This window comes from Chamaea fasciata, unplaced genomic scaffold (assembly GCF_029207755.1).
Source record: "Chamaea fasciata isolate MVZ Bird 193981 ecotype frontalis unplaced genomic scaffold, bChaFas1.0.hap1 SCAF_6, whole genome shotgun sequence".
In the NCBI taxonomy this organism is placed as follows: domain Eukaryota; kingdom Metazoa; phylum Chordata; class Aves; order Passeriformes; family Sylviidae; genus Chamaea; species Chamaea fasciata.
This window is the reverse complement of record NW_027094091.1, coordinates 54,218,645-54,244,429: the sequence shown is the minus strand read 5'-3', so window position 1 is coordinate 54,244,429 and position 25,785 is coordinate 54,218,645. Positions and strand designations below refer to the sequence as shown.

The 25,785-nt window shown below is 39.8% G+C and overlaps 1 long non-coding RNA gene across 2 annotated transcripts in view; it reads left to right on the top strand.

The window, feature by feature from the left end:
- The window catches only part of LOC136291388 (uncharacterized), a 105,596-nt gene that overhangs the window by 19,842 nt on the left and 59,969 nt on the right, over nt 1-25,785 (top strand). Inside the window, exon 2 of one of the 2 annotated variants that reach the window (XR_010721514.1) lies at nt 17,724-17,771. The exons of the other annotated variant lie outside the window; for it this stretch is intronic. This is a non-coding gene — a long non-coding RNA (uncharacterized lncRNA). The remainder of the gene's footprint in view (nt 1-17,723; nt 17,772-25,785) is intronic. 2 annotated transcript variants of the gene reach the window in all.

Below are 25,785 nucleotides of genomic sequence, written 5' to 3'. Positions count from 1 at the left end.
ATATGTGTAGGACCCTGAACACTGGCTTAGCCACTGGAGCTGAGTGATGCAACTGAAGACCAGAGTTAACAGCATTGAATGTGTCAGACATGTTTTAAATGGATTAAACAGAGTTGAAGCTGTCTGTTTATACATCTCAGCAGGTCAGGCTGAAGCTTAACAAAATGTTTAATGCATGTGCTTAAATCCATTCCTCTACCACAGAGCAATGGTAGTCCATCTGTAACATTCAGTGTGTTGAGGCTTCAGTGGAGGTGCTGTGCTGACTGACTTTCAGGCCCTAGGCTCACATGATGTTTTTAGACATACATTTTCCTTTCTCCTTGTAGAACTCCTTGCTATTTGCCTTGCTGCTTTAGCTGAAGTGCTGGCATCAGCCAAAATATCAGGACGTTTCCCAAGACTGAAGTTCATTGCCTCTGACAGTTTGTAGATACAGATGGGTGTTTCACAGCTGAACCTGAGTGGTAACTGAGTCCCTTTCTGTTTGGAAAAGTTGTTCAGCTAAGAAGTGCCCTGCAGCTAGATCCAGGGATTTGTTCTACTTATTTCTGTGGATGTCATAGAGGATCACTTATTCACAAGGATCCTTGCGTTTTCCTGACTTCTCAGGAGGGTTGCTTTTTAAACATTTATTTTGGTATCAGTGTTAAAGGTGGCATTGCATTCACCTGTGTTTTCATTCATTCAAATGCATGGGGTTATTTATTGCTATTATTATTATTATTCTTAGTTATTTCTTTAGCTGTCTTTTCAGCTCTGTAGTGGAGTAGAATGGAAGTTGTTTTCCACCTTGCTCCCAGTGACATAAACTTTTTTCCCCAGAGCTTTTATTTGTTGTTCTTGTCCCCAGCCTTAGCTACTTAGTAGCATATTCCACAGAGGAAAATAAATTGTGAAACACAAATTGTCTACACAAAAAGTAAAATTACAGAGTGGATAGGTAAATTTCTTCAAGCGAGAGGAAAGAAAGAAAAGGGCGAAGAAAGGCTGGAGTGTAGAAAAAGATGGAGGAGGAGTTTCCTCAAGAAATAAAGGTAGTAAGTCGGGCTCTTCTACTGGGTCAGCAGCCCATAACCATCTCTTATCTTCTAGAATTACCAGCTGCATTTGGGAAGTGACATGTTTCACTTAAGGGTCTCCTTGTCTTGGGGAATATTCAATTCTTCAGGAGTGTCCTGGTATTCTTTGGTCCTTGCTAGGTACAAAAGCTGAACATTCAGTTGCTCTGAGATTCATGTGGAGACTTAGCACATTTAACATGTGTTTCATAAGCTCATTTCAAACAGCCCTTTGCTGAAGGAGGGTCGCCATGGCACAGTCACATTTAAAGCTGTGTGACTCATGGCAAATTGGAAAGGCCAAGCACTGATGCTGTTTGTAGGATTCTGTGAGACATTTAATAGAGAAACCAAAGGAGAACACTACTGCAAAAATGGGACACAGCGTGATTTACCAAAGACTTTGGTAGAATCTCTGATCCCAGATATTTTTTAATCCCTACTGGATTTTTTTCCACAAGACATCCTCATTCAAATGTACTTTAATTTAGGAGAATAGTTTTCCAAAGGTTAGGTACAGTAATTGTTGAGGTATTTCATGTCTTTGTTTACATTTCTATAGGCACTTAAGTGAATGGTTTCAGGGAATGCCAAACACATAAAAGACATAGAGACAAGAGGATTTGAGCAAAATGTAGACCAGACTGAAAGCCACTGAAGCAGTTCTCCACAATAATAGTTGTGTGTACCTGACATCATAACGTGTTTGTGTCAACCATATTGTCTCAGCTTTTCAGCTGTGAAAGAAAGCATAGATTTTTCAAGAGTTTGCAAATCAATAGCCAAGAGACATTTCCATTCAGAAACGCCAATAAAATAGCCTAACATCTACATTGTGTGCAAACTGATGACCTTGGCATAAAGCCTATAACATAACAAACTTTCAAATAGGTGGGAGGAAAGTGATTCAGGAATGATAAGCTATTTGGAAATTATATGAAAGTGTGTCTGTATATTTCAAGAAAAATCAAAAGCTTCGTGATAACTATTTAGCATTCATAACAGCTCAGTATAAAAACAGATTCGGAGGTAATTTCTTGATTTAGCAGATCTTTTTCTCAAGCAAAACAAAAGCAAAAAAAAAATTATTGGTATCTGGTTTGTATTTTTAACCATGTAGCAACCACAGGAGGACTAGGGCTAAGTTTGACACCTTTCTCTTTCCAGTGCTTCCTATGCTGAGTTCCTGCAGCAGTTGTTGCTGGTAGGGTACCCACAACTGCAGGTTTTGACACAGGAAATGTGCATTCTCCAAATTTTTCTGGAAATGGAAATAACCATGCAGGTTGCAGTCAAAAAATAGCATATTTGGCTCCTGTTGAACAAGAACATCACACAATGCTTTCTGAAAGATAAACCTCTCTGTTTCTGACCTCCTGTTTTAATGTGGCCAACCTGATCTAGCCACTGGTGCTTTTCTCAGTGCATTTCTTTGATTTGGAACCAAAGTGAGGCATCCAACTGTGATATTTGCTTTGATGGAGCCACTGAATAGAGCAACAGGCAACCAGTTAATACTGCTGTCCCTAAAGCAGGGTTCTTTCACCCAGTGTTCAAGAGCCAATCTACAAAAGGAGCTGAGATATTTGATTTAATTACCATTCTGCAGAATAGGGTGCCAGACATCTAATGCTGCCAGCACACCTTCTAGGAAGCAGGCAGTCTTTTATCCAAAAAGGGAATAAAGAATGAATAATACAGAAAGAGGTGTCTGGTCACTCACAGTTATATAACAAAATTCTTTATGCGTGTGTGGTGGTCTTGGTCTGCTTCACTGTGTCACCAGTTACATATATAAATTTCCCTGGATGTGTTTTTTAGCATTACAATAATCTGGGGTAACTTGAGGTTATATTTTCATCCTATCAGCTAATACCAAGTTATTATTTAATCATATACTCAATTACAGTTTCTGCTTGAGTCTATTTGAACAATTAATTGTCAGTGAAATAAGGATTCATAATATTCTGTTCCTGGGGACTCTTCACTCTTCCATTGCTCTGGTATAGTGTTGTCATGGTTTCAAAACCAACCCAGAGTTTTTGTGAACTTCTTTGTGGATTTTAACCTCATCTGACATCAAATTCTCCCCTTTGAGACTTATGGACATATGCACAGAGGATTTCTTAGAAGTCACACCCTGTGTTTGAAAAAAACACAGTTAATTCTGTAACAAGAAAGAACACAATAAACATATAGTTCTTGATTTTGTGACAGATTTTGGTGCATCAATATAGACTTTAAGGGCCCTAGACTTTAAGACCCCTAAGGGGGTCTGTGTAACCCCCAGAACAATGTAAGGTTCTTTTCACTTTTCTTTCCATGGCTCATCTCTCCAAGTGTGGATATAAAGTGTTCATCTTGAAAGTTGTGTACTGGCCAGGGGCAAAGGTGCTGGCTGACTGAAGTACCTATGTAAAGATGATAAAATGGGCAAAATAGACAGCGAATAACATCTTTATCATTCCTCCCCTTTTAACATGGATTTGATTGCTTCAATTGCTCAATGTTTTAGCTGGATATGACTTCACCTACAGTACTTCAAAAGGACTCACTCTGACTCGGTAACTGAGTCTCATCAAGGCAGTCAGCAAGAAATCTACCTATTTGATTCAAATTCATTTGATTTGAATTGCCAGGCAAAACTTTGAAAAAAAAATTTTTTTTTTTTTCAGTTGTACTCATCACCATTTAGCTAGACTGGGGCCTACAGAGGATATGTAAATCCCATTAAACTGCAGAAGCTTTGATACTTCTTGGACATCTGTTGCAACATCAATTTCTTTGTGTAACTTCTTGATAAGGATCTCATCATTTCAGCAGTTCTGAGAATTTGTTGATTTGAAGTTCTTCACCATTCTTCTGATGTTTGTTGTTGTTGTTGCTGTTTTTTAATATTTTGATATTTCTGCCAAACCATTTTTCTTCTTTCATCAACATATGCCAACAAATTGTAACCTCTCCATTATTCCAGTGGCAATACGTTTTTGCTAATGTGCTACTAATCAGAGTAGAGCTGTGTTCAGTTCATGAAGAGGCACTGTACAGCACAACTGCACCTTTCTTCCCATTATGGGATTCTCTGATTTGAAGGCAAAAATTATTTTTATTTGTTGTGTGATGGGATTAAAAAAAAAAAAAGTATATTTTAGATCCAAAATCAGTAAAATAAGCATTCGTTCCTGAAACGAGGCTATCAAGGTGTAAGGAGTGGTATGATGGCGTATGTGCGCATGTATATATATTCATAGTTATTTGGTTTATGGCTCTTAACTCTTGTCCTAGTCCATATTCCTGAGAATGAGGCTTCTTTACCGGTAAAATAGGAGTATTTAATTCAGACTGATACTGCATGGCAGTATTTATCAAGGGCTCCAATCCTTTACACGCTTCCAGTCTAATAGGGTATTGATTTACCCTGACTGGTTGTGCTCCTGACTTGAGCTTTACTTGCAGTGGAGTTCATGTTCCCTGCTTTGCCTGGTTTCTCTGAAGCCCGTCCCCCTGAGGGATTACCACGTTCAGTACTGGACCTGGGATGTCAATCTCAGGTTCATCCAAGGTCTGGTCCATTAGTAAAGAGAATTAAGCCTTCTGTGCTGTTTCCTGTGGGAGGTATAACTTGTACAGACTTTTTTAAAAAAAGTTTTTTGAGCATTTGACTTGCATCTTTTCAATGGAAAGGACATTCTAGTACATATACATATACACATACACATATATATACTCATGGCGCAGTTTAATTCCTCCACTGTACATTTTTTAGGTTGCTAGAGTGGCTGCAAAGTTCTTTTCCTCATTGCTCCAAACATCAGTATTGTGACACTGCTTACCAGTTCTTACCGCTCATTATTATTGAACGTGAGGCTCTGCTGTCTATTAAAAGCTCTATTGCTTAGTTCCCCAGCTTGATTGGTTGTACAGGATCTGCTGGGTATGCACTGATACTTTCCCCCAGTCTCTTTCACTCATCAGAATCCTCCAGCAACGTAATGTTAGCATCCTCTAATTGACCCTTACTGCCTACAAAGAGCTCATTGATTCAGGCTCAAAGTAGGGGAGGCCTTTAGGACCCCAGAACCTCTGCTAATCCTTTTGCATTCTTTGATATCAACCTCTTTCCTTCTGCAGTGTAGTAGTTTGAAGGCAAAACAAATGAGAGGCTCCAAGTCAGAGATACAATTTAATAGAAAAAAAGAAAGAAAGTAAACTAGAATAGATGCAATAATACAAAAGACCACTGACAGAGTCAGAATACAACCTGAGCGCAGTGATGGAAGCAGTCCAGATGAGGTGGTGCTCCTGAAGCAGTGATCCTGTAGAAAGGTCTGGTAGCTCGGGTCCTCTGGGAATCCAGTGGGTAAGCGCCCCTCTGGTGTTCAGAGTCTCAGCTTATATCCAGGCTGGAATGCTTGGTTCCTTCCTCTGGGTCGAGCATCTCACAATGGGATGGTGAGTCATTTGATAAGGCCTGATGGGCCCATTAACAGGAGATAGTCCAGGAGGGGGTTATCTGTGAGCTGTGTGGCAAAGGTGCTGATGGGCCCGTTAACAGAAGATAAGCCAGAGTGGAGGAGGTAGGGAGCACTGCCTCACCTGGTTTCAATAGTTCATGAAGATGGTGATAGAATATACTTCAACCCAGGACATGCAGTAAAAAGGTGTTCAATACAGTCTGCATATCCCCCCTCCATTAGGGTCATGAGTCAGCATAATATTTTCTAGAAGTTGATACATTCCTTCTGGATGTTCTGGATTGTCTGAGTGTAAACAGACCAAATCAACAAGTCTGAAGTACTGAAAGGGCCATTTACAAAGGGCTGGGAGACCCTCTGTCACCACTGATTGCCTTAAAGGTACCTTTGTCACTGGCTGAGTACGTCCTTGTCCTTGAGTCCAGCCCGCAACAGAACTAAAATTTTAATTTCCCATAGCTATCAGTCTCTTGCTTCACCCAGAGGGTGATCTTGGTTCTGAGGAACAAAAGAGGGATTTCCAAGGCAATAGAACTGGAGAGAAAGGCAAGTCTTTCTTTGGCCCTTGCCCTTGCTATCTTGATATCAAATCTTGAGCATTTCAATACCAGGAGTGGGAATGACAGTCTTGTTTTATTTCTTCATTTTCATCTCATTTATCATCAATGTTTTGACGTGGTATGTTTTTTGACATATATTCTTTGGGAGTGTATACTACTCAATCCATGCATCAGGCAAGAGGTATTAGAATCTAGTCATTTATCATCAATAGCCATGTAAGCTTTTCAACATAAGACTTTAGTGTTTTGTTTATGCTGTGTGTATGTTTGGGGTTTTTGTTGGGTTTGGTTTTGTGGGAGGTTTTTGTGTTGTGTTTTGTGTTTTTTTTTTTTCTTGTTGTTGTTGTCATCTTTTTTTTTTAACTGAGCTAGGTGAATGGCAGATTTTTTTCAGATCCTGTCCAAACTCTGGCAAGGAGGCTTCATTTTTCTATATTTATGTATTTTCTATATGCAAATGTTCTTTGTATTTTGTATAGTAAATGTTCTGTATACTGACTTAGTGACGTCTTTCTTCTTCTGGCACAGAGATGAAGGGGATAATTTGTTATCAAGTGCTCTGTATGCCATATAACTTAGGAGCAATCAGTGATCAGGAATGATGGGTTACAAATCACTCTGATTGAGGACTTGTTGATGTTTAAGACTGCATTCCCTCAGGTAGGATGTACCCATCCTCCCCCTGGGCCTCTTACCTACACATACCTCTATTCCTTCTCTGAGAACTGAAAAATGCTCCTTCATTCTGTTATCACACTTTGAAAACTTAGAGCTTGAAGAAAACATGCTAAACAAGGGCTGAAGTAGCTTGGATACAGATGCAACATGCTGTATGCTATGCTCCTACCTTGGAGACTGCCACACGTATTAACTAGCAATAAAAAAATCCCTTCTGTTAGAAGACTTATGGTAAAAAATGATTGACATGCTGCAACTGTTTTGATCTAAATAATTCAAGCATGTTGTGATGAAGCAGTGTTGAAAGGTCTTAATTCTTCCAGATTATCATGTCCTGTCAATAGCAATGAATTGAGACTGGTGGTGCTGGATAGATGAAGGCATGCTTGCATTTTGAAGTCCTGTGTTAGCTGTAATTATCACTGTTGGTGATTATAACCTTATTACCCTGTGGTAATGCCTCAGGAAATCTTCTGTAGGATTTGTTGTGATGATAATTATCTTTTCCCTGGATAAGTTTGTCTTCTGCTTGGCAATGGTATTGGACAGTGAATTTCTGTACTTGAAATACTTTCCATTCAGTCCTAATTCAGTTAAAACCACCATAGCTGAAGCCATCTGAGAAATCATTCTTAGCTAGATGCTTTTCAGTGGTGTAAAGGCTGTAAAATTAACTGGACTCTTGTTCCAGTGTCAGCTGATCTGAGACGGCATTGAAAACATCAACTTGCCTCCTTTTAGATCCCACAGTGAGAATGATATCTGGCCCATATGAAGATGGATCTGCATGCAGTCCATCTGACACTGGGATGTTCTGCAGGAGGGTGTGATGCTTAGGCACCACCTCACTCAAAGTGTGATCATATAAATGATTTAGAAACAGAGCCATGGGGACTCTCGTGTCTCATCCTTCAGATCCAGTTCTCTGGCCTTTCTAGCGGTGCTACTCATTAAGTTATGGACTGTGGAGCCTATATATTGAACTTGATCATCATTTGCTCATCTCAAATATCTAATCCACACAGAAATGGTCTTCCATCTGCTTGGGATAGTATGAGCAGGCTGAAGTCCACAGTAAACTTTCCTAAAGTATTAGATATTATGGCTGTGTTCCCTGTTCTGCTCCTCTGGACAGATCAGCTGGATCCTCCACCTGAGTGGCCCCTACTATGTTAATAACGGGGTCCTACTTTTCTGGTGCTTGAGACAAATTAGCCTTTAAATGCTCTGCATTATAATAATGAGGAGTCAAAGTGCATTTTAGAGTTTCTTGCCTGTCTTTTTTATTGTATCTGTGGTGGTTAGGAGACCAGATTAAAAATCTGATTTTAATGATAAGCTTCTTAAGTTTTGGCATTAACAATCTTCATTTAAAAGGGGGAAATGTGTCTAAATCTGGTCTACAGCTAACACCTCAAATTTAAGCCTCAGTTTGCCTTTCCCTTTTGAGGAGTTTGCACAACACTTGCAGTCTGATTTTTCTAGTGCAATCAGTATAAATCAAGCGTCGTAAATCAAGCTGTAACTACAAGCCTTTTATCAGTGAATTTTATTTGCAGTGAAAATAGGAGGTTTCAGGAGGTGAAACTGCTGTCATATGAGCTATATTCACCTGCCTGGAGCAGCACACAGACTATTCTGGTCAAGAAAGAGCCTTGTTCTTGGAACTGATCTACAAATAGACTTCCAAGCTAGGAAGCTTCCACATATTGTCGGCCTACGCTTGAGCTGCACTGAAAGATGGCATGGTACTTTATGGTCTTTCCTTGGGAATTGGCATTTGCCCTTGCTTTGGCACAGACTTCTTATGGATTGCAGATGCTTTACTTGGACTTAATGTGGGAAATTGCCACTGAGTGATGTGTGACTAGCCAAGGAGTGAACAACTGTGTTAATTATCTTGCAGAAAAGCTACAGCACATGAGAACCTTTGCTTTTTTTATGTTCCACATAGGCTTTTAAATGTCCCAGTCATGCTATTACGTTTCCATGTCTTCTTGATCCTGACATGGACTGGTTATTTTTTTGTGTCATTTGCCCCATATAAAAAAGGGATAGCAGTTCTCAGTTGTTTCACAGAAGTGTGACAAGGACAGAGCCTTGAAAAAGGGATTAAATGTTGTCTCTTCCCTGCTACAACAAAGGAGAGTGGGCTTGGATGAGGGTGCTGCTCAGCCTCTCAGAATCCAGGGCCACGGTTTGCTGTATAGTTGGGCTTCAGCTTTATGTTGTGCTTCTGCTGTTGAGGTGGGAAATTGGAAAGGTTATGACTGGGAAAAGGTAATCTTCTAGTGTCTAACAGCTCCTGCTGCCAGAACATCCTGCCTTTTGAACTGCAGTAAAACTCAGAGCACTGTGGTCCTGCTCTGAGGCAGTTCCAGTTGCTAAATTGTGAGTGGAGTAATTCAAGTTGGGACTGTAATTTGGGTAGGCTTTTTACCAGGGTTGTTTTTCAGGGTTGTTCACTTAGTTCTAAAGGGTGACAGGACAGAGCCTTTCATATTACTGAATCTAGTTTGTCACTGAAAACTGATAACATTTCATTCAAATACTTGGGTAATGTGTCTTGCGTGTAAGTGAAGAATGTGTATATTTCTGATATTTTGAAAAACCTCATTGTTTTTAAAAACCTAGAACAAATGACTAATGCATTCTTCAAAGTAAGGAGAAACTCCTGTGGACGATTTTTCAACACTTGACACTTTCCCAGCCAATTTACTTGTTCTCAGCAGAATAAATGGAAGTAGCTTTTCTCTAGCATGACTGCTGGCTATTTCACACAGCTACCTTGATGCACTCTAAATGGAGCCCACAGAGAAATCATTGCAACAATAGAAGAAGGGACTGAAGTTGCAGGGAGCTAATTAGTTTGCAAACATGGAGGCTGTGAAGCTTTATTTTGAACTCAGACAGATAAGTGAACTGGGTTTAGAGAGCATATTTTTCCTGACATCTGCGTGCATGAATTCTGTGGACACATAGTAGGTGTAAGAAATGGCCAGGTGAACTTATCTGCTATCACTGAATCTTGTCTGACAAGTATTAAGGAGTGGTCAGCTATGGGTTATTTTGAAGGAATTGTTACGGCACTCCTTGCTAAAAATTGCATTTAAGTGCAGCCACACCATCAATTTTTGCCATGCTTTTTCTACATCTCCTTGGATAAAAAAGCTCCTTTTGCTTTTTGCCTTTGCAAATTGATGAGTGGTACAAAACAATTACCTGAAGCCACAGACAGGGTCTGAACTTAAAGGCATTCAGACATTTGTTTTCTGTTCAGTCAGTGATCCCTTAAAATCTCCAAACTGTTCAGGATATGGAGTGAGGAAAGAAAAGTATCTCTGTTTTATTTGCATACACAGTAGAGGCAACAAGGTGATGCCACTGCAGGAAATGCAGTTGTTAATATTCTGGAATGTGTTAATAAGAGTGAATAATATCAGGCATGGGAGGTAGTTGTAGTTATTCTGCTCTACTTGACAAAAGTGTGAATGTGGTTGTGTTACTGGTTTAGGTACTCCTGAGAGCTTGGAGATTCATCTTAAGACTCCCATGGTGATTCCTTATCATTTTTACCAAGAATTATAAGCTGTAAATGTTACCTTTAGGAAGAGAAAACTTCTTGTTCAATCTAAGAAAAAAATCACTTCCCATGCATAAAGAACTCACAAGAGAAGGGCAACGAACAATGAAAAATGAACCTCTATTTGAGGTTAAGCCAAGAAGTAATTAATCTAATTGGAAGCAATAGAGATCTTAGCTTGATATTAGGAAAAAACTTCTTCACCTTAAACACTTGAAAGTATGTTGCCCACATGCTCTGGCAGAAGAGTTGAGTACACTGCACACAAAGAGGGACAGAGCCCACCATATTTTATTGTGTCTCTAGGCTGGACATATCCTAAACTTCTGTTTATTTGATGGTCTTTTTTTTTTTTTTTTTTTTAGAAAGGGCATAAAAAGTGAAGACTTCTGGTCTTTATGGCTTTGTTTTTCTAGGACAGACCAGTGCACTGATATCCTTACAGAATTTACATGAAATTGTACTACATGCCACAGTCAGACTTTCTCTCCTCTTGATTATTTGGTTTCTCATCATCCTTTCTGCAGAGCATTCTCAGTCACCCTTAAGGAAGGAAGATTCCCTTCTTTTCTACGAAGGTAAATTAGATGCAAGGGAGAGTTCTGAAAATAGGCAAAACCTCTTTATTGTAGTCACCTACGCAGTAAAATGTAAGCCCAAAGTTCTTTACACTAGTTATGTATGGGAAGGCTTGGTGTAGAGAAAGATCATCAATGATCACTAGGAATTGCACTGATACTGTTTGCTGTGTAGGAGGTGGGAGCAGTGTCTTGTTGACCTCCCTTCAGGCTCTGTGTTTCCTCTTATGGATGAGATGTGAGTTGGGCAAAATGTGAGTTGGAGTACTATACATCCTCTTTGGACACATTGGTGATCCCACTAGTCACTTGTACAGTGTTCATCAAAATGTTCCTATCTCAGAAAACCCAGCACTTCACTGTAGCCTGTACTCTGGCTGATAGATGTGTGAAACTACACACTCCATAGTTCTGGATAAATGGAGTGCTTGCTTCAAAGACAAAGTGCAGGGCTCGTGAACTTGTCCCTGTACGGTGTAAATAGTATTCGGTTTCTAGTCTCTGTGAGACACCAGTTCAAAATTTTGCTGTGGTGTCAGTGGATAAATGTGGAGTACCTTAAGGGTTCCTGCATTCTAGGGTTAAAGTGCTCATATGGAGAAAAAGGAGCATTTCACACATCTACTTTAATTTTGACAGATTAAAACAAAACAAAACAACACAGTCAGACCTTCTTATGTGGTTTTCTCAGGTGTGAGTCGAAGCAGCTAATGTTTATATCCTGTGCTGGGGGCCTAGGTTCCAGAGAATTTGGCTGCAGATAACAGAAGTTTTCTAATAAAGTGATCACAAATTACAAAACTTAGGCAACTTAGATTATATCCATGCTCTGATTTATCTTCCTGGTTCTAATCCAAGCTATCTGTGCTTATCCATTACTTGAATTCAGTTATGCTACGCAAAGAAAAGGCACATTTGTACTGTTGATTCCATGTGTACACTGCCTTGTATGTGCAGACATCTCTGGAACAAGATTCAGCATGAGATTCCACGTGCAAGTGGTTTCAAGGGAGATTTTTCAAGATGGTTCTTTTTTTCTTTTTAAAAATGCAAATCTTTTTTTTGCTTGCTTTCAGGAATTAATTCCCCGCCCTTTCCTCACTTCTAAAGCAAAAGCCTTGACCAAGACACTTTTGGCCCAAAATGATAGCCCCAAGGTTCTTTTCACTAGCTATGTATGGGAAGGCTTGGTGGAGAGAAAGATCACCAATGATCACTAGGAATTGCACAGTGTATCCACAAATGAAGACTGTTTCTTTTCCACCAGTGTACCATTTTGTTCTCCAATAAATAATATAATTATAGAAGAACCACAGGAAAAGGGTGATGTGGGAAGTGCGTGCACCCACATTATTCTGGTGTCTTGACCAAGGAGGGTCTATTCCAGAACAAGGACAAGAAGCCTGGAAGGAAAGAACATCCTCATTTTAGGGAACTAGAAAAAGTGACTTTCTAACCAATAATATTATGAGAGGGAGACAAAAAAGATCTAAGTAGCAGGAGTTAAATGCCAGAGAAAGAAATTAACCACTCAAGTCCTATGGCAGCACCTGGTAGTGGGAGAAAAGCCCATCAGTGCCTAAAAATTTAGCTTAGATTGGAATCTGCTATAAATTTTGATAGAGGGAGGGGAGTGAGCTTCTAAAACAGCTTCCCAGTGAGTGTGTGTGTAAAGGGGACAACAGGCTTCCTAAACCACTTCTAAATGGAGCTAAATCACTTAATGCCACTGTGTTTACAGTGGCAGAAGGCTGGATTTGATGAGCCAGCTGAGAAAGTCGATGCAAACACTATTCTACCTCCACACTAACACATAAACATGAAACTGATTTAATTATTAGATTTCTTCACGAGGCAGGAACATCTTAAGTGCTTTTTTCAACCCCGTGCTGTGGTTTAGGGCCTGACACCACTGAGGATTTGCTAAAATTAGCATAAATCATACAGTGTGTGGATGGTACCCAACCATCATGACTATGAAGTAGTCTGTCCTGTGTTGAGACTGTTTCCATTTAACAAGAATTGCCACTGTCCAATTTAGAAACCTGCCTGTTGAACTGGGAATTGGGATGGCTTCTTGGGCAGACTAACATCCCAGAGACTAAACAGCAGCTACCAGCATTAATCTGTCTCTTCTCATGAGCACAAAATCCATCACAAAAAAAAAAAAAAAAAAAAAAAAAAAAAAAAAAAAAAAAAAAAAGCTAGTAATTTCTGATGCTTTTTTAATGAATTGTCTCAGAGAGAGAGTGACAGAAAAAAAAGTGTTTGTTCCTAAGTTACATGGCAAAAAAATGACTATAGAAAGCTCCTGGATTTCTTTTGTGCTTGCTTCATAGTTTGCAATAGCACTAGGATTGCACTCTGAACCTTTCTAGCTAATACTGCAGCCTCTTAAACACAAACATTGAATCTGGATGCAGGCTTACTGCAAACATTCAGAGAGCAAAGAAGATAAACACAAGAAAATTGTTTCTGTATTTTGACAATCAAGTCTGAGAGCTTTTATACATTGACTCTTGACAGTTCAAGATGTCAGAATACTGGAAGTGAAGGGTAGTGACAGGAGGAAGAAAAAAAAGTAGGAACCTAACCCCCACAGCAAAATAATAATTAAAAAGCAGATCATAGAGGAATTATGTGATTTTTCCAAGGTGCTGACACAAGAATGCAAAATTTTATGTGTTCAGGGTGTTCGTGGGGCTTCATTAGGGCTTTTATGACTGCTGCTATTAACAAACCAATGGTGTGCCCACTAAAACTCAACATCAGCTGTTGAGTATCAGCACAAGAGCTATAAAAGCATAACGCTAATTTCTCCACATCTGCCTTTTCTTCTTTACATATAGTCCCTTATTGTAGTCTTTGGTTTTGGGTGGGTTTTTTGGGTAGTGACCTTCAGATAGATTGAGGTTGGTTTGTTCACAAGATTGACAACTGTGTTACGACTTGACAAGTTGCAGTTCCTAAGAACTCCAATGATAACGCTGCCAAACAAAGTATTGGAGCAATAATAATCCTCAGTATCTTTTTCATCTTTCACACCAGTTTATATATTTTTTTCCCCAGAGGACATTTCCATGGCTGTTCCTCTGCAGCCTGTTTATATAAAAGAAAATTATATTTTCTTATCGAACAGTGTTCTGGTTACATTCCTCCTAACAATGTGTGATGCCTAATTTTTTCATCTCTCTGTGGTCATCTCTTAAATGATATGTACGTGCATAGTGCTGTTTTGTGTTTTTGTGTTGTTTTGTTTCTTCTCTGGTAGAAGACAAATGGGATTTTCAGCTTGGGGCTGTACCTATGTGTTCTTGTATTTCATACCTTGCTGTCCACGGGATTGAATCCAGTCCAGCAGAAAAGCATTTGATAGATGCTGAGTTGACTTCCCCAGTACCTGCTTAGATCTGTGTGACCTCCTGCCACAGGGACACAGGGAAACAGCGGAACTGAGGTATTTAGAGGCTTAATGATTTGCCTTAGTCCTCATGCATGCCCAGTTTCAGTCAGCAAGGCGTCCTTGTATTCTTTTCTTCTGAAAATTCTTGGTACGTTAGTAGAAAAAAGAACTCATACTAAATGCCCAACCTTTAGATGCCTTCAAACAGGGGAGGACTTATGATATCTTTTTGAGCTTTCTTACAGATTTTCACATGCATGACTTTCATATGCACTTTGCCCAAGGGTAACATTGAAGTTACAGCACAGAGGGTGAATCTGTGCATTTCAACATCTGTGGTTCTCAAACATGCGAGTGCATGCACATGTGAACACAAATGTACATGCTCTTGTTTGTCAGTTTCTCTGCTCTTAAAACTCTGCATGACACAGGCTCACACTTGAATTCAGGAAGAATTCCTTCATGGAAAGGTTGCTAAGTGTTGGAACAGAAGGCCCAGGGAGGTAGTGGATGTGTTCAAGAAATGGGTGGATCTAGCACTCAGTGCAATAGTCTGGTGACGCGGTGGTGATCGGTCAAAGGTTGGACTGGATGATCTTGGAGGTCTTTTCCACCCTAAATGCTTCTGTAACTCTGTGTCTTGGCAGACTTTAGATGTGTGCCTGGCAGCAGGCAGTGGTGTTTATTCAGAGCTGCTGATGGCACTATGTGAAATTGTGGGTCAGTTGAAGAAAATTGCTGAATCTCAGAATACAGTAAAGGTTGCAGAATTGCTTCTGCCAGCACAGCTATTTTCCTTTTAGGATTGTCAGGTGTTTACTCTTGCACGGCAAAAAAGGGAAAAATAAGCACCTGCGGAAAATACCTTACCCTGGATGCTGGATCAGACCATGTGGGTGCAAAAGGAAGGATTTCTAACTGAATGGTTTGTCCTGCTGCCAAATCCAAATTGCTGCTTTAAAGCAGTCTTCTTCTGGGGACTTTGCATGAAGGAAGAAATTAAACATCAACACAGCTGAACACAATAGTATTCTTTCCTGTTCAATTTTACAGAATGTGGAGCTGTGTGTGGAAAAACATAGTTTTTTCTCTTAGTGATGTAGAACTGTTTTTTAAAGTGAGCTCTGTGTCTTTACAAGAGCTCAGTACTGTTCATATGACAGTCCTCTTTGTAATAAGATTTCCTCTTCCACTTCCCACTGTGTGGGAAGAAGGCTGTACGTGCCATACTGATCATTAAATAAAGATTGTGAACATACTACTCAGAAAGTTGCCGCTATTATAAGCAGTGACAAAACTAGGCATCAAGTGTGACGTTGAGTTTCAATTAGTCATGCTGGTGAGTTGCTTTCTGGAAGATGCAGTTTAATGGCCTCTGTGGAAGTGATCTTGGCCTATTTCCTTATAGGTAGGTGACTCATGCTCAGTATGAAGTGCTGTTGCACCGTGGGCTTGTATTTCAGGACTTGGAAATTGAGACAAATAAGGCAAGTTTAAATGACTGGTATTCCTGCCTGTACGTGCAAGGCCTTCAGCCCACAAATCACCTTGGAAACCACAGCACCTCAGGCCTACCAGCCAGCAATGAGTGTAACAGCACAGCAAGTAGTCTTGGAGATTGTAGGGGAGGCTTCTAATGTTCCCGAGCTGGAGAAGCTTAGCTCTAGAGAACAGACCTCTTATGGTGCCAGCATGATAAGACCCTCCGGTTGTGCGTTGATAACACAGTACTGTGTTTTTCCAGTCTTCTGAGTCTAGTGTGACTAAGTTGTGGCCCTTTTAAAGGTTTCCCAGGATAGGGCTGAAGTACCAGACCAACTTTCTTCTGCCTCCCTCTTAGGGTCCTTTTGTCATGGTAACTAGGGGTAGATGATATTTATGTTACTTTACTCTGTCGCCGGGCAACTAGACAAGGATGATGATTCCTAGAATGTGGGAAGGGACATAATGTTGCCATCATCTAGCAATAAGTGAGAGAAATACCATATTGCTAATGTGTACAAAGTATCAGTATCACAAAGGCTCTTCTGTGTGATTGAAACTAAATTGTGTGTTGGGGCAAGCACGCTCACTTCTTGAGGTTATGCTGAAGTGTGGTGTACTGCAGCTTCAGAGACCTGCAGTTCAATGTAGCTCTATTTGCCTCCTTGCCTTGGGCTATGTGTTGTGTTTTGTTACCAGATAGAAAAGCCCTTGGGAGGCAGGAGGGAGTAGCAACAGAAGCTGCTGCTCAGAGGAGAACAGAGAGATTCCTTGTTCAGCTTTTATTCCTGGCATGGCTGAAAGAAGTCAAAGACTGAATTCTGCAGGGTTTGGGAGTTGGCTAAGAGGAGGAGGAAACCTTCACACTTTAGTAGGTGCTGTTGCTGTTGTCCTACTGGTGGGGAACTTCTACCCACATCCTCCTACTTGAGTAGTTACAGGGAAGTATCTGTGCCTGATATTTCAGCCAGGGGGACCATAAAGCATATGCTCACCCTGAGTTTTTTGGAGGGAAGGAGGATGTGGTATGAGTCTCCACAATTAACATGTGGTACTGTTATCTATAGAAGCCTGTTGGGTGGATACAAACATAAGGTGAGTTCGGCAAGAAGGTAGTGGGAACTCTAGTGCCTGCTGTAGAGAGGAAAACTGGGTGGGTAAAGGCCTAATTGTGTAAATGATATCTGAGAATGCTGGAGAAGAATCCCAAAGACTTGGAGTGTGGCACTGTCATGGAATAATGCCTGAGTATTTGTGTGTCCTGTCATTTGCATAGTGCAACAATTAGTTGGGGATCCCAAGATACATTAGCTGAAACTATGCCAAATGTTGCTTTGGTCCTGTAACGCCTGTCACTTCATAAAGGTTATACTTTTTTTTTTAAATAATTCATTCTTCTTTTGTTTGTTTCTATGTAGACAGCTAAAATGAGATTCTATTGGTTAGTAACACTGGAGCGATCTTCAGCTGGCTCCTACTCTACCTCTTCTGGTTCATCCATTTATAGTAATAGTGGAGGAGTTCTGTGCTTTTTATTTCAGCAAAAATCAAGCTAGCTTGTTGTTTTGAAATACAGCTGGGAAATACTACCTTAAATATGTGGCTAAGTCCTTAGAGTAGATTAAGAGTCTGATGTTTCTAATAATAATAAATACTGAGACTGCATTTTCTGCTTGGTAACTGACTGGAAGGCAACAAGATTACTTTCAGTGTTTAGCTTCAAATATTAGTTTTCTCTTCCTTAAATTGCATTAGTTATATCTAATTATAGGTACAGTTTGTGGTAATCAATTTGAAGCATAACGATGTGAGTTGCCTCTCTCTATAAAGAATATATTTTGACTTGGAACATTAGAGGTATTTTGAATGCTGTGTGATTTTCATTTATGATTTGATTACACAGGTAATTGAAATGTGACAGACTCTGATAACATTTTGTTGGAACAAATTGGTGAGTTCAACTTTTTTCTCAGATAATTTTTTTGCCTTCATAAAGGCAAAAGGAATGAGAGTTTTCAGCTGCTTGAGGTACAGATACTTATGAGGAATTTAATCTTTTTGCACTGGGTCTTAATTTTTCTTTTCACTGTGATGTTTATTGGAAGTAAAAAACAAACAAATAAACCTCAATTTCTGCAGCTAATAAATCCAGCAGCAGAGCTGTTGCTGCCCAATGACGGTAAACCAGAATTAAGTGTACTTTAGAAACTTAGATGTAGATTATGATGAACCTATGTCAGCTTGAAACTGTGCCACTGCAATTATGATATGTAGTATTCACAAACAAGATATCTAGTAATTCTTGGCTGTGATGAATTGTAAAGCTCTGCAGGCACCTAAAGACTCTGGAGTTGTACAATATTCCGTAAACAGCTGTAAATGCTGTTACAGCTTTTTCCAATGAAACAGAATGACCAAGCTTATGTGAAGTGTCAGTTAAAATAAGTCTTTTTTACTTCCATCTCATAATATGTCTGGGGACTGATTGGGCCACTATACATAAGTCAGCACACAAAACCTTTATTCAGAAACAAACCATCCAAAATAATTCAAATGCTTTATATGCAGAAGAAATTACAAGCAATTAGATAGTACCTAGCCAACTTTTTGCCTTGAGTAACCTAATTTTAGACTCTAGTCATGTAAATGTACACACCTAGATTTACTTCTGCGTACATTAACTGCAGCAGATTGTTAGTTAACAATGAACTACAGTGTGTGCATAAATCCATTCACTGGGCCTTAAATATGTTGTGATAAGTTGATTTGTTGGAATGGGTAAAAACAAGCAAAACCAGGCTAACCAGAAACTGTTGTTTCCCTTTGGTGGGGAGTCTGGGGAAGGATAGAGAGGGAGAGTAAAAGGAGAGCTGTTCTTTACCTGCTGATTAGAAAAACTTGACTCTGGAACTTCCCACAGAATACAAATATCCAATATATTAATTCAGGGTTACAATCCATATTATTATGGGTAGTATTGAAGTGTTTCACTGGGAAAATGCCTAAAATTGAATTTACATAATGTATCTATAGATATGTGTATAGATATGTGTGAAAATACACACTCTACAAGCATGAGTGCCATACCATATGTAATATTATAGGTCCTCTTCTAATATCATGATTTGCAGTTTTTTATTCTTTCTTCCGTTATTTGTAGATTGCTAGCATTTCTCCATGGGAGATGTGGATCCCCACGTGTAGTAAATTTAAGCTCTCTAAAAACAAGTCTGCTCTTCCTGGTGGTTTTTTGAATCGTCACAGATTTGCAGAGAGTCACAAAGTTGGTAGCGTCTTTGAATTACATGTGAACATTTTGCTAGTGGCTTTATTCTTTGAATTCATTACCAGCAGTGTTGAAAAAACAGGGAAAACAGTCCTGATAATATTTTTTTGGGGGGAGGGGGGGGGGAGCGGTGTATTGTTCTGTGCGAGTAGGCTAAGTGTGATGAAGTTGGAGAACTAGGTAAAAAGGCTGCCTTTAGCTACCTATTGAAAGAGATGAACTGTGAGCTGTTTCTGAGGTTCTGTGTGTGCTGGCTGATTCTCATGATTCTCACCACCCTTCCGTGAAGCAGAAGTTTGCCTGGCCCCTTCCATAAAGTGTCCTTCCAGTGCCACCTCTTGGTAGGTTCACACGCTGACTTTGCTGCGGAGTTAATTCCACGAGTGAGGAGGTCAGCACTCCCCGCACACAGAAACAGCCTCTGCACCCTGCGCTGCCTGCTGTGCAAGCACTAACCTCGTGTGGTACCAGAACTCCACATTTATTAGTTGAAAATACTGTTGGTCTCGTAAAAAGGAGTGGTTGGCTGATGTACCGCTGCTGGATTTAAGGTTTGCATGCATTTGGGTTTAGCCCAGTAAATAAAAAGCTGTAAGGTGACATTTTCCAGCAGGTTTTTGTCAATTCAGTGTGTCTCGTTGCCTGGATTATAGTGCTGAGTGGTCAGCAGTTTTTACAGCTGATGTGAAAGGAGTAGCGCTTTTGGTGCACCAGGGGTTGCATAACCTTATGTGCTCTGAGGAATAAAATCAAGCAGCATGTCTTTTCTGGACTTCCTTCCTCCTGCTTCTCCCAAAATATCCAGATTACTTCAGGGTTTAGGCAGGAATATTTTCAGGTGGATAATGGCAGTACACGTTCAGCTTTCTGAAACAGGATCCAAGCAGGAAAGAACAAAATGATGTGGATACTTAGCATCAACACTCCAGATATTTTAGTTTATTCATTCTCCCTCCATTTTATCCCCTCCTCCTTTCTTAGGCTGCTGTCTGGGATTTTCTGTTAATTTCCATTGCAGCAAAACTGGTAAATCTGCAGGTAAACACTGTGTGCCCTCTAGCCCTTGCATGTGTGGGCACGCTTTGGTACGGCAGAGCCCCTCCTGTCAATTTTGACCTTTGGTCAGTTTGTTACCATCTCTTCTTTATGGAGATGCTATCAGTGGTTACAGTGCTATAATCAATAGCTCCCTTACCTTTTACTTTGTTATAGATTGCACTTAAAAGGGCTGAGAAAAGCCAGAGATGAAGAAACAGCTTTAGAGAACATTCCATAAGGATGCTCATCTAATCTAATAATATAGACTGAACAGAAGAAGAAAAATTGAAAAACGCTATTCAAATATCAAACAGTGCCAAAGAAAGCATTCTGCAAAAGTGTTTTGCAAGGATAATTAGGAAAGAAAACCACTTGTAACTGTACATAATCAAATGCGAAAGGGAGTGTTTACATCAGCACAGAAGGTGAAAAGATTAATTTTTCTTTCAAGTTTACTCCTAATGAAGTTGTGGATTCCTGACTGACAACTGAGCTCAAAATTCTGCTGTCAATCTCTTACTCATTTTAATAGCAGGTACTTAATGTTTAATTGCTTCAGTATTTCCAGTTGTTCTCCCTCCATATGCTTTGAAAGCTCTTCATAATGATTTTTGCATTGTGGCATACACAAACATCCACTTTCTCTTTGTTCCACTGGCAGGGAGGATCCACTGGCAAGGCACAGGACTCTAGGTGCATAGAAAATTATTTTTCTCTGTAGTTTTTCTTAAAGATGTTTCTCGTTTCTCTTGAAAGTCAAGATTATGCTGTTTGACATTCTCAGTTGACTGTCCTATTAAGAAAAAAAAAAATCACTAAGCTTTGGGTAAATGTTACTAGGCCAGAAAGAAAAGTTGAAACATTTGTGATCCTAGGTTTATCAGAAGGATATTCACATGGGACACAAGAGACTGCGCTACTTGGAAAGTGGTGTTTTTACAGAATTGAATTCTTCTTGGGATCAAAATAGAGTTAATTTCATTGTGTGTGGGTCAGCGAGATGATGTTTCTTGCAGCTCTCTGCATGGTGATTTTGTTTGAGTAGTTCAAAATTTGGAGTTCTGTTGGCTCACTTTATGGGTGAAGCAAGTTATGCACTGTAAAAACAGTGGGCAGCAAGCCAATCTTCCTAACCTGTTGCTTAAGCATGCTTGCTTTGTATTGCTGCACTATATAGTAGCTTTATAGTCTTTCTGTATTTATTCCTACTAATTTTAGATATTCTGAGTAGAGTGGAGTGTTTCTGAAGTACCCAAATCTGAGTAGTAGGTGTTTATACCAAGGCTTGAATTCTGAGTGCAACCCCTTCACTATTGGATGGAAATCTTGGTCCAGCTGAAGCTGATGCAATTCCCTCATCTCTTTTTCCTTGAAACCAGGTTTTCCAGCCCTTCTGCTGTGTCCAGAGTGTCAGCATACGCCACTGTATACAGTAGTTAATGCTCTACTGTTAGGAATTACCTGCATTAAAACAACAAAAGGAGGGACTAAAATCAGGTTTTGATTCTGCTGTCACGTTCAAATTTCTGGGAGAATTGACTTGATCCAGAAAAATTTCCATTAGGGTTTGAGCAGGATATTTTTGTGTCTCAGTTCCATCTGTTTTGCCTTGTGTATAAGGCCTTGCATAGCTGACATGGCCAGCTGCCTGTGCCCATTGTAAAATCGACCTGACAAGTATAGAGTCCTTGATGCCCTTCTTTGTTAATTACATGTTGATCTCGGAAACACAGCACAGCTGATCTTGGTCAAATGTGGTGATTTGTCCCACAGCGTCTTTTACAGGCAAGTGATTACAATGCAAGTACTGTGTTGCAACTTGAAATGGGCAATAATACTAAAAATCATTAGCATGTAGTAATAACTCAAATATATGGAAACCTGCCCAAATAGCTTCTATAATCTTGTGTAATGTATGTGTTTGTCCTTTATACATTTTTTCCTTATAGGCCACAGAAATTTTAATAGGATGTGGGAATCCCCCAAGGCCTCATTCATCACAGGCATACATATTGAAGTGTGTCTTTATTTTCCAGGAGATGGTCTGTAAAGGTTCTGTTCTCTTAGTTTGATTAGTGAATGGGAGGAGAAGGGTGCATGGAGTGGTTAGAAGCATGCACCTTTACTGTCTTGCAGAGACGCATCCTGGGCTTGTGGCACAGGGAAAAACTACTACGGAAGAGCTGAATGTTCTGAAATCTGATATGGTTTAGTGTTAGATTGCCAGTAAGATTAAGTCATTAGGTTTGATGATGATATTCTGATGCATTGGAAAATTGGCATGGCACTGTAACAAGACCAACTGAACTAAAGTGTAGTTCTTGATGTGAGATAATACTTCTACTGTGAAAGTACATGAAAAAAAGCCCTATTATTAATGCAAGTGGTACACTGATTTTTAGATACAGTCAAAGCAGTAGGGAGTTTTAACAACTTTTAGGATAAGTGAAGCACTGCAGAGGTCATTTTCTCCCTGTGTACACTCCAGACTCACATTGAGGCATGTTGAAGAACAGCTGGAAAAGAGCTGTAATACAGGAAAAGACATGCTCCTTTCTTCCTTGCCCTAGGAATTGACCCATCAGTTTTCTGCTGATGGTGACAACAGATGGTCCCAACTGATACTGCAGGAACCAGGGAGCACATTCAGTCACCAAGAGTCAGACTGATCTCTCCCAGTACTCGTCACGTCATCTAAGCTAATAGCCAGGGCTCTTTCCGTGGCTGATGGAGTTTTCTCTTAATGCAAAACACATCCAAAGTGGATGAACTTAGCTGGCTTTTGGTGACACCTCCATGGTTCCTAATGGGAAGCTTTTAAATGTCCCAGACAGGATGGTTCTATCTGACAGCAGTCAGGTGGTCCTCTGCCTGGAGGGGATGTGTACCAAAATTAACTGTTGGCTCCAGCAGTTGCTGGGAAGAGGTGAGGAAAATAGAGGGTGAATTAAATAACTGAATAATGCATTTGCTTAGCTTCATAAGAGCTTGATCATTCTCTCCTTTTTCATTTACATGTTATCTGAGAATTGAGCACTATTTACAGCTTTATTCCATGCTGACTTATTTCATCTGCTCATGATTCCAAATAAGAACTTTCTGTAAGTCTCTATCACAGGTGAAGAAATCTAAATAAATTAAGCACATCTGCAAACAGAGCTGCTGCTGTACTTCTTATGAACAAATAGACAAATGTTAGGAAAAATATTCTCAGCTCTCTGCTTGTGTCAATGTGTCAAACCTCATCAGGATTAACTTCAACCCCTGGGTATCGGCGTATCTTTCTTCACAAACATTTATGATTTCCTGGCACTGGTTACCCTGTCCTTACCAACAGAGAGACTTTTATGCTGAGATGAGTTATGCAGATTGAACAGAAACATTAGCACAGCAATTTGAAATGATTGATAAGTGCAGTGACTTGTCTGCAAAGCTAGTTAGTTTGCTACTTTTGACAAGGCAATTTAACAATAGAAAATTGTTGATAGTGATCAAAACAGATTGCTGTGTGGAGATGGTGGGTTTTTCAAATGGAATCTAAGCTTTGTAAGCCTCCTAGTTCCGCCAAAAGCTATTTACCTTAAGTTACCTAAGTTCTTAAATTACTTAAATGCTTTGGAAACACTGCTTCTAAAAAGGGACTCCAGAGAATTACAAAACCTAAATTTCATTTAATTGTCACGAGGTAAGATTCTAAAAATTGCCCCAGTAGGAATAGGATTTGTGCATTCATACATCTTTGAAGTCTGGCTCTAGAACTTCAAAGGCAGACTGTGGAAGTGAACTCCAAAGATACAGAGGTGTGCTTTGGTATTTCATCTCCAGATTTACTCTTTTAATTAATGGATTTGCTATACAAATGGAACGTTGTGGTGTCTATTGACAGTTTCCTTCTGAAGATCACTGTGTATTCCCTGTGTTAGTCCTGAGCTGCTTGCAACCTCTGGTTGCCTAGTACCATTCTGATGTGTAACAGTGCAGCTCTTCACCTGGGGTGCATTTCCTTCTGCCAGCCCTCAGGTGCTCCTTCTAGTTTTCTGTACTCATGTTGTTCCTTGTACCACAGTGGTGCTCACACACTCCAGCTGTGCTTAGGCTGCTTGTTGAGCTTGATGCTGAGAGGTCTAAAGGGATAAAAGGTGGGGACATGGAGGCAGGAGCATTTGGAAGGACCTGCCCCGGAATATGGTTTCATTGCCTTTGTTCATCCTTATTTTAGTTTAACCAGGAGTGTGAGGGTCGTGTCCATTGGCCTGGGTGTTGCTTCTTTGGATTGGCTCCAGCTTCTGTCATGTGCTGTGGGAAATGTGTAATGGCACTAAAACAGCATGAAAAGGGGATAGCAGCCCTGGTACTTGGCACTTCTACGTTTTTCTCAGTTATGTTGATCTTCTGTCGACAAATGACTTCACTTTTATCCTGGTTGTTCAGCTTCAGGTCACTCCCATGATCTCATCTTCTATTAAAAAGAAAAATCAAATTTGTTTCTCAAAAAATTTGAATTGATGAAACTCAGTTTCTGACAGTAGTCTGGCTTCCTTAGAGCAGAAGCTCTCTTATCAGGATCACAGCCTGAGGAGCTCCACAGCCCCTTTGTTTTTATGGTAATCAGATTCTTTCATCCCAGAATCCAAAATGCCGTTGGAAGATATTTAATATTCTAGCCATTCCATGTGTCAAACAAACATTCGGGCTGTATCTAAGGTGGAAAACAGAATTACATTTTTTCCCTCTTCTTCTGCATGGCTGCCTGTCTTTACACATGTTCCTGAAAGGATTTCCCTGAGCCCAACTACTGTGGGGAAAGATGAATTTATATCTTGGCAGCCACAGGGAAACCTAGATTTGTTGGCCATGGCAGAGACACTGCAGAACAAGTAAGGAGAGCAGAAGATTCATTCTGGAAGCTACTTTATGATTGATGAAGATATGGGTGGTGCTGGAGGAATTTTCCAAAGCATCCGGAATTGACTGTCAGTCTCTTGCCCAAAATTACCCTGGAAAATCCCATTTGCAAAGTGATTTTAAAAAAGAGGCTGAATATAGAAGAAGAGCTCTGAATGTCAAACATGATTTCTTGCCCAAAGCAAGATTGTCTCCTGCAATATGGTGCAATCTATGTACCTGTCTTTTACAGACCTGATTATGAGGGTAACTGATATCTTCTTTCCCTTTTTTTTTTTTTTTGAAATTCACTTAAAAATTGTCTTTAAAATCATAGCCTTCCTAACCCACACAGCAAGATAAGAGACAATGTGCAGACAATATGCCATAGATTATTTTGCTAGGTGAGAAGGAAAAGCAAGATGTTCAGAAGACATATTATTTAATTTTTTAAAAAGGTAGTTAAATATCTAAATCTACCCTCATAAATTCTCCCTGAATGGTCCTAGTTGGAAATTTATCACATAAAAGTACTTTAGTTTCACAATTCATTTTTTTCTACTTTACATCTGTAAGTTGAAGACTGATGCCTGATTAAAACATTTTTCCCATACCAGAGAAATTTCCAATTAAAAAAAAAACTTCAGCAAAAAGGAACATGTCAAGTGAGAAAAATCACAGCTACCTGCTCTGTGGGTTTTTAACCAGATACTGACACCTGAGCTCTTTGTAGACTACAAGAATAATTACAGTGCAT